This window comes from Crocodylus porosus, unplaced genomic scaffold (genome assembly GCF_001723895.1).
Source record: "Crocodylus porosus isolate Cpor-Errol unplaced genomic scaffold, CroPor_comp1, whole genome shotgun sequence".
Taxonomy (NCBI): domain Eukaryota; kingdom Metazoa; phylum Chordata; order Crocodylia; family Crocodylidae; genus Crocodylus; species Crocodylus porosus.
In genome coordinates, this window is record NW_017728931.1 from 125887487 (window position 1) to 125902489 (window position 15003).

At 41.6% G+C, this 15003-nt stretch overlaps 1 protein-coding gene across 10 annotated transcripts in view; it reads right to left on the reverse strand.

The window, feature by feature from the left end:
* The window catches only part of MAGI2 (membrane associated guanylate kinase, WW and PDZ domain containing 2), a 1214455-nt gene that overhangs the window by 1000550 nt on the left and 198902 nt on the right, over positions 1-15003 (reverse strand). The gene's annotated exons all lie outside the window — the stretch shown is intronic.

The following is a 15003-nucleotide window of genomic DNA, read 5'->3' on the forward strand; positions in this document are numbered from 1 at the left end:
GCAGCTTGTACTATTTATAAATCACGTGTTAATAAAATTTCAGTACCTGCAAATGTTACTCAGCAGGAACTTGCTGAACAGTTATGAAGAGTTACCTTTTCAGCCCATATCAGACAATTTCCCTACCACATACACAGGCAGAACGCCAAATTTGGATAGAGTCTTAGAGTATAATTCCCTACTTCAGTCATTTGCTGTGGAAAGGTCATACCAAACATGCAGGGGCCAAAGAAGGTGGCACTCCTGACTGCTTAAAAAACCCCAAACAAACGACCCTCCCCCCAATTATAATTGGTTTGGGGCATTAATCACTTAATGAAAGGCCAGCATTTTTATCTAATATCTAAACACAGTTTTACAAGATTATAAACATATTTGGCTTAAGAGACTATCCTGATTAAAAATACAATAGAAATACTAATCTATGCAAATTAAACTGTATAATTAAGCCAGCTCTCTAGTATTCAAAATTGATTACTCCTCCTTTACCAACCAAAGCAAATATTTTATGGCCAAGTCATGAAGCAATACAGCTGGGAATCAACTGTTATAATTTAATCCCTAAAAGACTTGACACTTAGCTGCACTTTGCCTTGTAGGTCATCTAAAGCAGAGATAAGCTCACAGCCACATTGCCTATTGTGTTGCACTAATACTTCTTGGCCATTTTTAGTAGTTCCAGCAAAGAGTTTTAAAAAAATTGGAAAACTGCAAAAATTGAACTTCCGTCCTGTCAGTGATTAGAAGACCTTTCATTTCAAGTCCTCGACAACAAACATGAAATTCAAAATAACAGTTTTGCATGAAGAAAGGAATGGTTAAAACTGTAAGGACTAAATATTTTATTTACTACACCAGGAGTTGTCAATCAGGGGTATGCATACTAGCAGGGGTACTTGAGAAGGCCCTAGGGGGTATACACAGGTGGGCAGGGACTGAGAGCTGCCATGCAGGTGCCGCCTGCTCGGACGAATGTCGGGGAAACTCGCACATGGTGGCTGCTGCTGCTCCACATCTGGCCGCGCACCACCCCCACCCCTGGCAGCCGGCGGGTACAATGAGCCAAAAAGGTTGAAAACCCATATACTACACAGCTGATTTAAACGCTCTTCAAATGCTCTCTCAAATATGTTATGGTATAAACTGAAATAGAGAGGCTATAGACAGATACTCTTGCTGTGTTCCAAAAGAGAGTTTCTAAATATCACTAAAAAAAAAAACACCTCTCTCTCTATATATAAATATATACAAGACAAAATGCAGTTAAAGCACATTTTGTGGTGGAAGCTTAGCTACTGTCAGTGTTAAGGTTCTCAAATACTATTCTGAGAAGCAGGATAAATGCCTAAGGAGGGAGATTAATCAACCTATTTTATTTGAAAGTTTTGGCAAGTTTGTTTAATTTTGGGTAATTTACCCCTGAAGCCTTGTCCTAAATTTCAGATTTATTATTTTCCTGGTAGCAATCACCAGAGGAAATGGTACCAGATTAGATCAGATTTGTCAATTTCCTTAAAAAAAAAAACAACAAACCACAGGGGATGACAGCAATGTTCAATTGAATATATTAGTTTGAGACGTAAGAGTTCATGATGATGTTAATCATTAAAACTTCATGATACATCCTATACTAAGCTGAGAGAATAAAGCTTGCTTCAGGAATCCGGAGCCAGACATCTGGATAGCGTGGCAAGTCCAGTGAAGTTGTTAGATGATCATTGCCTCAATGTTCATGGTGTTCATTTGCGAGACAATGCTAATGTTGGTGTATCTCTTTTCCCACTGGATTCGAAGGGTCTTCCACAGGCTGCGTTGATGGTACTTCTCCGACAAATTTGGGGCATCTCCTGTATGTTGGCCACATCAGCTCCATAGAGTACAGTGGGGATCACAACTGTTTGTTAAGAACATGAGCTTGGATTTGGATCAGATGTCATGATCTTCAAACACCCACTTCCTCAGGGACCCAAAAGCTGCATTTACATTTTCCAGGTGATACTGGATTCTTCATTTATGTCAGCCTTTTACAAGATCTTGGAAGCCATCTACAAGAAACACTCGGTGCTTTCAAGAGTCTCACTGTGAATTTGAATGACTGGAGCTGGGGACTGCTCATTAATAGTTTGTTGATAGAGCATCTTAGTCTTCTGCATGTTAAGCATCAGCCCCATTTTCTTGTATGCCTTGGTAAAGACATTGCTGTAGTGTGTGCTCAGTTAATCATCATTCTCTCAGCTCAGTCAAGGCATACACACAAGACGAGGCCAAAGAAAATGCTTCAAGACAGACTTGAAAAAAATGCAACATCAACTTATAGGAGACTATGGCCCACAACTGCCTCAAATGGAGGAAAAGTCTTCTACAAGAATCATAGTACTTTGAAACTTTACAATGACAACGGGAGATGGAAAAGAGGGAGTGGCAGAAACAGCGTGTTGCGGACTGAATCAGGAGCCCAGAGCCACCTACCTCATACAAACACATGCCCAAGCTGCAACAGAGTCTATCGATCCCAGATAAGTCTTGTCAGCTATTTTCAGACCCACAGATATGACAATAATCCTCGACTACAAGAGTTTACCAGTGTGACATCTTATACATGTGTAGGAAAGTACTGGCTATATTGCACAGAAGATAAATTTAGTAGTAAAACACCTTCTTCAGGTTAAAATGAACAATTAATTTTCTAGGATCAAAGCAAACACCATTAAATGACACAGGAAATATTACTATTAATATCATATCATCTTGGATCAGGTTACTGTGAGAGGGAAGGCAAAAGCCTCCCAACACAGCCCAAACCCTCGCTCAACACACCCTAGGAGTTGGGATGGACGGCAGCCAAAAGGAAATGCCGACACAGGCTCAGAAGTTCTGCAGCTGCCTGGCGGGACCAGGGCAGCTTAACCAAAGGTCAGTCAGGCCCCAAGAAGGTCACAGAGAGAGAATCGGCAGAGGCTGGGCCCAGGGAGGATACCTGTCCCCAAGCTGACCAAGATAAAAGGTATGGACGAGTCCCCCAAGGAATCGAGGGCCCAAAGAGACAGAATCTCAGGAGCCCCGTCAGCAGGCACCAGTTATTTTTCAGTTAAAATTGTCTTTAGTTAAAGTCCAGCCCACGTGGGGCAGGTTTAGTTGCCCGGGAAGGGGAAGCTGACCCAAAGACAAGGGACAGTCCCAGAAAGACTGACAGTCAGGAAGACCCGGCCCCTTTTGAGGCAGGCAGTGTGGATGAGGTGAAATCATCCAGTGGGAAGACGTGCAGTGAGCTGCATCAATCCAAGCTGAGGACATGGTAAGGGTGGGCTAAAGGGGAGGTTTGGAGCCCCACTAAGATAGCCCCAAGGCCAAGATCCCCTTGGGCCACCTCCAGAGAACTGCCTCCCCAACAATGAACATCAAAGATGTGGCAGGCAAGAAGGGGCAGCACCAGAACCATCTTCAGTGGCACCGAAACCTGATCTCACCCTGATGTTGCTGGGGGGCAAGGCACCGACCAGAAGGGGGCCAAAGCCCTATAACACCTACCAGCGACAATTACAAGTGGGATCCTAACCTGCGATGTTGTGTGGTGTGTTCAAAAAACTGTTGTACTCATCTCCTCTTCCCCTCCCAACCCCCCAAAAAGCCCCCCAAAACACTGGCCACACTTCAGGAATAGATTAAGTGATCCCTTTACACTCTGTGTGTCAAGGTAACTTTATAGAGTACTGAAGCCTCCTTGGGGATGACAAGCAAGTTGAAGATGTCAAACGTTGTTTTATACAGAAGACTCATTCAAACAAGTACATTTATAATTATTCCAAACTTTACAGATAACTTTATTAGCCAAGACTGCACCAGTATTAGACAGTGATATATGGCAAATGTAAGAAAACATGCACAATATATATTACTCATTTCTTGGGAAGCAGCAGGATTTCTTTGACCCCTGAAATTGGATATTTAACCTACTGATTAAATATTGAACATTCAAGTGATAAAATAAATACTTCTGGAAATGACATTACTGGAGTAAGGTAAACATTTTCTTGCTGCTTCTTAAGGGATGCCAAATAATTCTTTGAGCATATTTAATATAATCCAAGAACATACTTTGCCATAAATCCTAACTATGTTAAGGGAAAAATATTGGGAGTGGACAGAGCGTACAGTATAACTTCATTAGACTCCTTAGGGCAGGATGTCTCATCATAAGAAGGGAACCACCACCTCTAACGGTAGGATTTGCAATGCCCTTCTCTGCTCCCAACTGGAAAGTTATGGATTTTTGGAAGGGACAACTAGGAACCTGCATGATAGTGAGGTGGTCTTTTCATGCCAGTTTTTATGATATTTAAATGCCTACTAGGATTTATTTATTTATTTATTTTAAGAGCACTGGTATTCCCATACCTGGGTTAGCTTTGGTGACTCCGTTGTTCCTACCGGTTTAATGTTTATTTGCTCTTCTCTCCCAAGACTTTCCCCTCTTGCTTTTCCCTGCCTTATCATTTATATTCTTATTTCTCTCCCCTTCTTGTACATCCATTCACAGACTCTGATGAAATGAGCTTCACCTTATGAAAACTTGTGCTATGTACAGCTCTACTTTGGTTAGTCTGTGGGTGCATACAGATGTTCAGGTATCTTAAGGGAAAGCTGTGGCCACCTGATCTAACTTAGTTCACCCAGATGCAGACTTTACATTAAGATCCCTAGTTAGGTCAATTTAAGTGCAAACTTTACAGAAGTTCCAGAATAGTTAGAGTGGTCTAAATTGGCTGACCTCTACCTCCACAGTAGTTCAACTTAGATTGTGTTGGCCATTTTTATGATTTTCCTGAAATTCTGTACAGTTCCCAGCACAGCTGTAGGGCTGGGAAAGCCCAGCCACTGACCCCAACGCCTTACCCCTCAAAAGGACTGTGCTTTTCCTACCCATCCCCCTGGCAGAGGCTATTTCTAGCCCCCCAGCCCCTTAACCAATCCCCACGCAGACAGCTCCTGCCCCCCCCGCAGAAACCAGCCAGCCTTCTCCAGCCTACCAACCCTCCCCCCCAGTCTCTCTGGGTGCTGGTTTTAGCAGTGTTTGCTGATGCTAGGAGCCAAGGAAGTAAATCCTGGGGGCAAAAGTGGGAGGGGTCTGTTCCTCCAAACTATCCTGCAGACCCCTTTTGTCCCCCCCCAAAGCCCCTGCAGATGCTTCTTGCCCCCAATTCCCTTGTGGAACCTGCTTGCCCCCCGCCCAAACTGACCTGCAGATCCTGCCTACCTCCCTGCCAATTCCCTTGTGGATGCCACCTGCCCCCCAATTACCCCCCATTGATCCTACATGCCCCCTCATTTCCTTGTGGATGTTCCTGTGTTTAGTGCTTATCCATCCTGAGGGAAGTTGGAAATAGGGAATGGGATGAAAGGAGCCTTTCATGAAAAGAGTCTGAATTAGTGACAGAATGCTACACAACCACTCAGGACTCTTAGAGGAATTCTCAGAGAAAGGGAAAAAAAATAATTAACTTAAAATCAAGCTCCATATCAAAGTTAACCCAATTGTCACATTGCAGAGCAGTGTTTCCCCAAACTTTTCCAGCACAAGGCACACTTACACTAATCAAAATTTTCTCCTACACACCTGTAAGGCATTACCCATCCTCGTACCTATTGTAGCTCATTGCCATGGCAAATTCCACAGCACACTTGTTAACTTCTGATGGCCCTTTTGTGTGCCATGGCACACTGGTTGGGAAACACTGCTGTAGAGGTTTAGCAGCAGGAAAGTAGGTTGCATGGCTAACCACAAAATCAGGGTTTCCACACAGAATCACAAAGTGTTTAAAGTTAGATAACTGAAGTGCCTATTTACACGCTTTCTTAGACAAGAAAAAAGCACAATGCTACTCTGATACACTGGAAGGAGGTTTTCACCACACATGCACTCCACACCCCCTCCAGCCAATACTTCTTCAGCTCACATCGAGGGGCATCACCATTGCATGGTGGGATCTATATTTACATGGACGTTGAAGCTCCCCTCCCATTCACCACCACACACAGATCTGTCAAGGCCTTGATCTTTCCCGAGCACCAAATTTTAGTTCTTCTCCCTTTCTTTTCTCCCATTTACTGCTGTTTCCAATTATTCATTTGCAAAAAGCTCATTAGGAACACTGATCCCCCATGAAGAACTGCATGTCACTGCTAGGCTACTTACTGCTGTTGAAGGCCTACCAGAAGGCTGTTGCTGGATCCGGATATCAATAACTTGATCGCTTTTCTTTGCAACAGCAATAGGATTGAGAGGCTAAAGTATAGTGACCTAATTGTTCTGCTGAAGAAAGTGCGTGATTCCACCTCTGCTTCAGCAGCATCCAGGGGCTGCAGACACATTCATTCCTACTGCCTGCAGTAGCTGGCCAGATCGTCCATCTGACTGATTCGTTTGGATCCATCTCAGGGGCCATCTTCCTCAAAAAGATGAGGAACTGCAACACATCTATTTTCTTAGGGTCTATCTTTTTTATTAGATAGAAAGGATACTAAGAGATGCATAATTTAGTTAAGTAGCACCTGAAGGGGGAGACACTGAAACCATCTCCTAAGGTGTCAGTTCTTGGTGTTATCCATGACAGGGTATACAGCTGCAAATGGAGAGAGAAAAGAAACCAAAAACAGCTAAACTATCCTGACAGATTCATCAGACTGTAAAATAGTTGCTCAAAGGAAGGTGTGGAAATGCTGTTACTTTGAGATATTTTAAAGACCTACTTTGGATATAATCCTAGAAACTGTGGGTTGGGCAACAGTCCTCCATTAGAGAAGCATCTAATTTCGCTTTTCCATTCATACTTTTATGATCCTACTTAATACCAAAGTTGTTCTGGTTGTCCAAGTTACATTTTGGAATGGCTTTCCACAGTGCATTTTTGCCATTTTACTAGCTCTAAGCCAGTAAGATCAGTGCCAAAATTTTCTCCCTCTCCCCGCCATGAAAGGGTAAAAATAGTAAGTTAAATATTGAACTTCAAGAGTTGGAAACACCAGTTTACCATAACTCAAGGTTTTATTTCATTGCCTTATTTCCATCTAGTCTCTTATCTTTCAATTCCACTTTCTTTCAACTCTTATATTGGGTTTTATCTTCATCTCTTTGTTGCTGTTTTATTCCAACTTTTCTACTGTTCTTTTAATATATTCTGTCTCTTAACTCAATATTACTTTTTCATGCCTGCTTCTGCAGGTTATTGATATATTTTTCTTCACCAGTATCAGAATCCATCTCCTCAAATTCTACTTCTTCCCCACATATTTTCATCTTTCAGTCCTTTTTCTCCCTTTATCTTTGTGTTCCTCAACACATCCCCTACATTTTTCTTTCAGCAAAGCAGTATGTGTAGCGCAGAATAAACAACAAAAATGCAAGCACAATTTTCCTTATGACTGCCCTTTTGAATAACACATGTTGAAATAATCTATGGCATTCCTTTACTCTCATGCTCAGGGCAAAACTAGAAAGTGTTACACAAAGCAGACTTGGAAGAGTACATTTGTGTTTTTGAACCTATTGGGTTTCTTTGGTTTTACTTGCTTAAGGTGTCCTCTCAGAAAGATAAAAATAAATACAACCTATACCTGACATTTAGGAATTAGCAATAAGACTTTCCAGCTATAATCTAAGGATAATCTTTAGAGTTGTGCTCTTTATATTTTTTGTTCCTGTACGGTGGATTAAAAGGCAGGATTAAAAGGTTTACCTCCCTTTCCCCATCTCCCCCGACAACACACCTGTTTTTCCTTTCTTGTTTTAAGACTGACTTGTAGTCCAAGCACTTAAGACACATTATTCGGTTGTTGTCCCTTGACTGAAAGGGTACAAACAGATTTCTCTCTAAAATGTTTTTCGTTAGAACTAAAGTTACGATCTATACCCCAAATCAGCTGCCCAAAAATACCTTCCACTTCTCAAGCATTCAACATTGTCCCTTGACGTGTGATGTGAGAATTTCATTACGCAACCAACCTTCAAGAGAGACATGAGTTTCTCATACAGAAAGCAAGCGGAACATTCTTCCTAATCTTTTTTCTGGGAAAGTTTAACAGCCTTTTAGGTGGTATTTGTATATCATAAAGGATACAAAAAGGGTGGGAGAGCCCAAACTGAAACAGAATGCAAAATGACTCTCTCTCACCCTGGAACAGGGAGCTACCACTCATTTCTTCCCCTCTTCACACCTGGAATAATGCAAGATATAAAAATCCAGGGACCCTGACATGCTGGGTTCATAAGGGGCAAGACCACGCCTAATCCCCTCTCAAGAAGTGCGGGGGAGGCGGGGGGCGGGGGGGAGACTTCTTTATGTTCTTCCTTCCACATTCCCCGTCAGGGCTAGTCCCAGCATCTCTTCAGTTTATTTATTAAGCTGGCAGTGGCAAATTAAAATTACAGCATTTTCTAAAACACTTTGCTTTTACTGCACATTGGACCAATTTGTTATAAATAACAGCCTCCCAAGGGGAATGCAGACAACTAAAATACAAGCTAATACACAAAGAGCATCAGCACTCCCAAAGAGATGAAAATCCTAAATTATTTTGATGTGCGCCTTAATTTCCAACCTCATTCCCTAAATTCCTCTAATGTGAATAACAAACCACAGCAGCCATGATTTCTTTTTTCCTGCCTAAGTGGTATAAAGAAGTGGTTCTCAACCTTTTTTTGTACCAGGACCCACTTGTAAACATCAATGGCCATGTCCTGACCCAGTGCCCCTCAGTCCTGACCCACTGTCTCCTGCCTCCCATGTGTGATTGCGGGGGGGAGCAAGCAGCCCCTCACAGGCTAGACTCTGCCAGTCTGAATAGGAAAAGCCACAGTTTCCCACATTTTTCTCTTTTAAAGGAGAATTCATTTTTAGAAGTTTGTTGATCCATTTTTAAAAGTTTCTTCATGACCCTTTCATATATTCTTGCAACCCACTTTAGGGTCATGACCCATAGGCTGAGAAACACTGGTATAAAGAGTTTGTAGCGTAAATAAGAATCATGCCCAAAGCTAGCATCTCATAACATATAAATACTTTGTTAGGGAAGGGGGAGAAACCCTGTACACAATATCCTTTCCTGGCACACATACATATATCCTTCCACTGGATGGAGACAAATGCCAAGTTTGCATCTTTGTGAGTAGATGAACAGGCTGTCAGACAGACGGGACATCCATACATAGTCTCTTTCCGAAGACAAATTCTTTGCCAAAACTCTTAATTTTTAATCCAATTATTTAATGTTCAGTCTCTCTATTTAAAAGGATCGCTACTACATACTACTTGCTTGAAAACAAATTAAAATCTCAAACAAAACCATCTCCTACAATGAAGAAAAGGATAAAGGGACAGGCTAGAGTCAGAGAGGACCAGGTGAATATTTTAAATATTTGAAAATAAAGATTTTTTTCCCCCTACTACACAATTTTTAAGCATCTCAATAAATGAGCCAGGTGATTTTCACCAGCCTGAATTACTGCTGGTATCACTGTATAGTGTGTTCAAAACAAGTGGCTGTGGTCCTAGTAAGTACTGCAAAAGGTTTCAACTGTAACTTTGCCTAAAAGTATCTTGACATCTGAAGCAAGTGCAGATGGGCCTCCTGATAGGAAGGGTGAATTTGATCCACTGTTTTTACATATTCCTGACATCCCCTGATGATCGCACCCTGTGTTGCAAGGTTCCATGCATAGTTTCAGCCAACAACTTAGGGGTATTTGTCTGAAAGAGTTGATTTGCCCTGAATCTCATCAGTCTTGGGTCGTGGGTAGATGGGGTCAGGGGAAAATGCTATACTTGGGGAGTAAATAACAAAGTTATGACGGTGGGTTTTTTAAACCAGTACTTCTTAACAGTGGTTTTCCCTGACAGCCATGAAAAGCAGAAATAAGATTCCTGCAAAACATCATGGCACCTAGAACAGAGGAGAACCTGCTTAAAGCACCAGCAATAAAATTTTCACAGCTGTGGCATATTTGGAACATGTGGGAGACAAACCAAAGTCAGACAGGCACAATCAGCATGGTCTCAGCATTTTATTGCATTCATTACAATTTCAGATGTCTGCCCGAAAGATTAGGAAGAGGCAGAGGTTTGTATCAGATGTATTTCCTTGGTACAGGAGGATTTAAATCTAATGGGAAGGAGTTGTAATAAAACTCTGCTTTTAGTCACATTTGAGAAAAACTTAGCAATTCCTCGCAGAGTAAAATCAGCTTGGATATGGCATTTAAATCACTTTCAAATTAAAAGTCAGAATTATTTATGCATTTTAGTTTGCAGGGAGAAAAGAGTTAGGAATGCAGATTTTGGTAAAAAATAACATCTTTCATTTTTGTTGCATCATAACTCTGTTGTCAACATTAAAAGGAGGAGCTTTGTTTTCAAGGTGGAGTAAGTATCACCGAAGTGAGATCTATTTGCACAGTAAATCTTGGAGACTGCAGGCTTACTTTGCTAGAGTACCCAGGGGGTGGGCATTGAGGGAGGAAGGAAGGAATGGAGGATCAGTGGATGCACACTTAAGTCCTAGTAATGATCCCATTCCTACAAGAAACTGCATTTCGTCCTTCAAGTGCCTGGATACTGTAGTGACTAGAGCCACCTAAGCCATAGAGGATACAAACAACTTCTACTGTTAGCTTCTTGGGGCAGGGATTTCTTTACAGTACCTACCCTGAAACAAGCAACGGTAATGATTTCCTTTTCACTTTGATGAAGACAGGTAATGCGATGCTTTTGTGTAAGCAGATGGTGCCAAATGAAACTGAAAAGGATTGTATCCAAAACACCTCCCCTCTAATGCTCCAGTTTCTGGCAAGGTGCCTCCTGAGAGGCAATTTTAGAATACTTATTTTGGAAAAGCCTTCTGCCATTAATAAACCATGACCCAAAAATTGGGAGTCTCTCTCTTGGGCAAAGTCAAAATAGAAGGTTCTACTGAGAACATTATTTTATTACTGCTGGGGGGAAAGAAGTTAGAAAAGGAAAGTCATGCCTACATTGAGTCATATACTTCATCTCTGCAATCATTGTTGGGAAAGAATGTAAAGTATGCCGATTCAAGTAGATACAATATTTTTTTGAACAAAAGAAAAATCTTTTCTTTATTGGAAAACGTGCATCAGGAAAAATCAGTTTCCCTGCAGGAACACATGCTGGCTTCAGCTACATTTTTTTTTTGAGAAGTCCATTCCAATTGAGATTTGGGTTTTTGGGTTTTTTTAATCTTTTCCCCTTTCCCTCCTTCTCTGCCAGTTTAGGGGAAAGTAACAGAGAAGAAAATGTCACTTCTCAATATTATTTTACCTTTCTCCTGCATGGTAAAAAAAAATAACAGGCATAAAAATCAAAATGAAAAGCACATTTTTAAAAGGCAATTTCAACAATCCCAATCAAATGTCTCCCCCAGTTTTTAATTAAAACTTTAAACAAAAATTTGTACATATTGATATTCCCCACAGGATGACAAAAACTGAATTGTCCCATTGGGAAAATGCCTTTCCCTGGTAGAAACACAAGGGAGTAAACAGGGTAAATGGTCATTTTGTTGGGGCATGAGAGAAAGGGTCCTAATGGTAGGAAATCTTCATAAAAAGTTCTGCAGCAGTTTCCACTATATTCCTGCACCAGCTATGAGCATTTCCTCCTCCTGCCTAAGGCAGGCGGTGGCTCCACCTTATACAAGTCTACATTAAAGTTTTGGATCCTGACAGTTTAGTTCGGAGGCAGAGTGGTTACACTGAGAATGAAGTATCAAGGTCTCCCTATAACACTATGTTATATCACCTAAATGTGCAAAAAAATTTACTTACTGATCATAGCATGGTATCACAAGACACGAGGGGGGGCAATGACAGTTGTTTTGGGGCCATGGTTAACAGCAGTCCCAGAGGAGCTTGACAATTATAGCTGCCTACTGTAAAACTCAGATTAATGAATCAGAAAATGCACCAAACCAGAAAGCAGACTGTAGGGAACAGTTTGTGAATGCCACCATGTATTTATGTATACATCTGAACTGAACCTGGAGTTTAAGAGAGAAAGGCCAACACCGGGGAGTGTTTTTTGTGTTCTGCTGAACTAGTAAAACCACCCAAGGTTAATATAATTAGACTGTGGATAAAGTTCTTGATAAATGAGGCTGCATTGACACTGAAAAATGTGTTGCTCATTTTATTAGACATATTCCAGCATCCAATGCAATTAAGGAAGGTACAGATGTGAATATGGTATTAGCCGTCACTAGAAAAAGATAGTTTCATGGTATTTGTAGAGTGCTACAAGAGTCATTTGAATCTAGATAGATATTGCAGAGTACTTTCCCTCTGATCACAGAGGCAGAGGCAGAGGCAGGCTCAAATGGATGAAGGACTCTGCAATGTCAATTTAAAGTTGGGGTGCCCTTCACTGGTGTCCTGATTAAGGGATCTCTACTGTTCAACACATTCTTAAAATTGTGTCTAAGAAATCTTTTGTCCAATCTGAAGAATGATTTTATAAAGATGATAGCTATTATATCTAATACAGTTACAACAGAAAACACATTTCTCTACTGTTTGCACAAAACGAGGCAAAAATTAAGTTGCGCTTTTGAGCCCTTTAATGTGAAGTTTTCCTAGAAACTGATTAGAAATCATGAAAGTTAAATTAAGTTATTTTTCTCTGACCATTTTTTACACCCCCACCCCCCCACACACAAGTCTTCAGTTTCAGAGACGTAAAATTTTAGCATTAACATTTTGTGGACAGAAACTGCCAGATTTTCAGAGGACCTCAGAGGCATTGGAAAGAAACATGATTTTCTTCATACAAATCTTCTCAGCAATTCCATAATACAATATACTTTCCACCCTGAAGTCCCTGGGAGCAGCTGCAGTTTTCCAAATATCAGCTTAGCATTACCAGGTTACCATAGCAAGATGTGTGTGCTTACCTGACATTTACCCCTTTCCCACTCCCTGTACAGCCACCCAGGGAAAAAAGCTTACAGACCCAGTAAGAATGGATATTTCAGCTGCCTTGCTATTTGGGGGCAAAATAAGACCTCTCAAGTTACTGGTAGCAGAGGAAGCCCTGTCCCCTAAAGTTCCCTCCTGTTGAGATAACTTGCATCATCAGCATAGTCCTTTCTACCGTGAACTTTGCATGTTTGATTTGTTCTACTGCAGAGCACCTGGGTTTATAATTTCCCAAAAAGAAATAAATACAATCTTTTCATAAACATTTATTTCTATTTTGGAGGGTCATATTGTCCGAAGCACAGGTTAGACCCCTTGATCTTATTACTCAAGAGAATGGAAGGTTTTAGAGGCACACAAATTTTCCTATTCTGTGTCACGCTAAGGTCCACCGATCTTGTACAAATGGGATTTTCACAGCAATGTGACTTTGGGATAGGGAACAGAATCATCTTTTACAGACATCCACGTTTGGATATATTATACATCCTTTTTCTTCACCTGGGCAATGTGCCATGGAGAAGACTATCACTGAAAAATGACACTGGATGATCAAGATGCAAAAATGGATGAATTGATATACATCTGGCCACATGACTGCCTCATTGATCTCATTACAATAGACCAAATTTTTCTTCCTCAATATTGTCAGTGCTACTACAGGTTGGATGTTATGAATGTCTTCCTTCTGTCAAGCATCAAGTTTATTTGGGAAATAAATGCTGACTTTGTGAGGACAATTTGTCTGAATTGAAAGCATCATTCTGACTCTCATCCAAAAAAGCTCCCAGCTGCAGAACTACTCATTAGATTGGAGATAGTTTTTTCAAGTGGTTGGCTTTAGGACAGGACAGAAGCAGGGGTTGATCCAATTGGGGTGTGATGATATGGTTGCACCCAAACTTTGCCTGTAAAGCATACATAGGACTTCTCAGTGCACAGCTAAAGAACCCAGATGCCGCTGCGTCTCGCCCACTGTTGAATTTGGGCTCTCTGGTCTCCACTGATGACAGTCAGGAGCAGGGGAAAAGCAGCAGCATTCTCCTCCTGTGTTCCAGAGCTGTGCCAGCAGTGGCTATGGCAGCTTCACAGACAAGCTGCTGGTCCACCACTGGAAGTGGATTATCCAGGCCACAGGAAACCCTGTGGAATAGATGTGGCTCACTGGTCTAATAAGTTGGACACCACACCAAAGTATTCCCCCCCCCCACCACCCTTTTTTTAAATCCTAGCTCTGATCTTGGACAGAAGTATGACTTGCTACCCCCAGGGAACTTTGGGCAGATGCAAGAAGAGAATGCAGCTACCAGGGCATATTCCTTAATCTTAAGATGAAGGAATAGTTGCTCTAGGAAAGTATTTAATTGAAGTTTTCAGAAAAAATTCCTGTTCGTGAACATGCAATACAAAAGCCTCAACATTTTGCTTCAAACACTCCCATAGAATTTTCCACTTCCATGATGGAAAATTAGAGTTGGAGGGGACATCAGGAAATCATCTAGTCCACTCACCTGCTCAAAGCAGGACCAGCTTAAACCAGAACATCGCAGCCAAGGCTTTATCTAGCCAGATCTTAAAAAACCTCCAAGACTGGAGGATCCCACCACCTCTCCAGGTAACCTCTTCCCATGTTTTACTACCCTCCTAGTGAGAAAATGCTTCCTAATATCTAACCTAAACTTCCCTTGCTGCAACTTGAGAATGTTTTCCTTGTTCTGTCATCTGCCAACACTGAAAACAGTCGATGCTCCACCCCCTTTTGAACCCTGCTTCAGGTAGTTGAAGGCTGCTATTAAATCACCTCTCAGTCACCTCTTCTCTAGATTAATTAATCCCAGGTCATAGTTTCATAGTTGGTAGGGTCGGAAGGGACCTGAGCAGATCATCGAGTCTGACCCCCTGCCATGGCAGGAAAGAGTACTGGGGTCAAACGACCCCAGCAAGGTGTTTGTCTAGCCTTGTGCTAAAGACCCCCAGGGTAGGAGCCAGCACCACTTTGCTTCGAAGTTGGTTCCAGATCC